Genomic DNA, 1858 nt, shown 5'->3' with positions numbered 1-1858 from the left:
TGACTGTTCCTAACAGAGCGTCGAACGTACCCGTGGACGTATCTTCAGGTATCTTGGCTAGTTTGGAAGAGCCTTCTCCGACTTTGGGGATGGGAGCTCTGCCTTGCTTCATCCAAGACTCTGCCAAAGAAGCCTTGAGGGCTTGAACCAGATCAGGGTCGTCATATTCATCTTCATTAATCTCCTCCAGTATCTCAGAGCTAGACCTTTTCTTTGGCGATGCCTCTACCACTTTACCCTTGCCTTTCCCCGTAGGCTCTGGAGATTTTTCTTTAGAGAATAGAGCTGCAGCAGAATCCACTATTTTCAATGGTTTGGCAGAGGTTGATTTCTTTGGCTCTGTCTTCTTCTCCCCCTCATGACGATCAGGGTCATTGCCTCCCTGATTATCATGGATTTGAGTAGCCTCTGCCTTGCACGAGGTGAGGGGAGCCTTCTTCAAGCGCCTGAGTACTCTGGAGGCCGCCTTCTCCATCTTCTCTATTACCATTTTAGCATTCAAAGTGGCAGTGTTGATATCAATCTCTGTGGCCCATTTCATGGTAGAGATGCAACGATAGATTTTGTTTCGGAATGAGTGACCTTCTGTGACGAGTTGCTTCGTTCAGTCTCTGATGGATTCGTTAGTAGCTCGGGCCTCTTTGAGAAGATGGTCATGGTGTTTCTGCACGGTCTCTCTGAGGGCCTCAACCATTGCGTCTAGCTCTCTGCGAGTGGGTAGATGGTTAATGTTAGCCCTGGAGGATAAGGAGTCGACGCCAATAGTGATCGCAGAGGAGAACATCTCTTTGATTTCATCCTTGAAGGCGGAGTAGTTCGTGTAGCCGGCAGAAATCATGTGTGCAGCGTACTGGGTGGCGACCTCTGTCAGTTCTGTCTTGAGTGTGTTGATGGAAGAAGGATTGAGAGACAGCACGCCGAAGGCTTCTGTGAGATCAGCCTTGTTGAGGACAGAGCTCTGAAGGGCTGATAAGGCCGCCTTGAGTTCAGAAGTTGTAGAAGTCAACTCCTTCAGAGCCTCTGTGAGAGGTGTAAGTGCCTCTGTTGCCAGAGAGGAGGAGAACAAACTTTTTAACTCATCCAACCTCTTGAGTACCTCTGTGGTGAAGGTTTGTAACTCCTCCTTCATCACATAGGCACTCGGGGAACCTAAATCACTAATAATGGTGACCTAGTAGCCTTGGAGTGTAAGGCGCCCTCAGTGACCGATTTGGCGTTGTCATCTCGGGGACTTCCATCAGATCATCGGACATCCCCAATTGGAGAGCCTACCGGTGTTCTGTCGCTTTTGTGCCTAATAGGTTCAGAGTCTAACTTGGCAGAGGGATCGAGTGGAGACTTTGGGCGTTCTAGACCCGCAGCCTCGGTGATTCTCTCGCATGCCTCTGAAGCATTTCTGGGTGGTTCACTCACGTGTGGAGGGGCAACGGATGCCTCTCTTGGTAGTGTCGAGTCCTTGGGCGAGCAGACTCTTATGATAAAAATACCATCCTTTTGAGAGGATGATGGAGTAGAATAGGGTTCCCGGTTTGTGCATTCGACAGTGGACGAAAGAATGTCCTCTGCGAGGTTGGTTGGTTCAGGGTTCAGCGTGTGCACGTTTTCTTCAATAGGGGTTCCATCTAGAACAGGGTCCCTAGCCTTGTGGGTTGCACTGGGAGGGGGGCTTGGATGTGTGCCTTCGACATCTTTTTCACCCTCTTCTAACTCCAGTTCTTCCTCTTCGTTGTCTAGTATGACTTCTATCCCCAAATTTACCACCTCTGTGGGCGCTGTAAAGCTCTGTTGGAGATTGAAGATTATATCTTGGATTTGCTCAGTGGGGGACTCTTCTCGAACAGCCTTGCGCAACCTTCTG

Source organism: Cynara cardunculus (assembly GCF_001531365.2).
Source record: "Cynara cardunculus var. scolymus isolate 2C chromosome LG 2, CcrdV1, whole genome shotgun sequence".
Taxonomy (NCBI): Eukaryota; Viridiplantae; Streptophyta; class Magnoliopsida; order Asterales; family Asteraceae; genus Cynara; species Cynara cardunculus.
The sequence above is the reverse complement of the archived record's forward strand: the minus strand, read 5'-3'. Positions refer to the sequence as shown.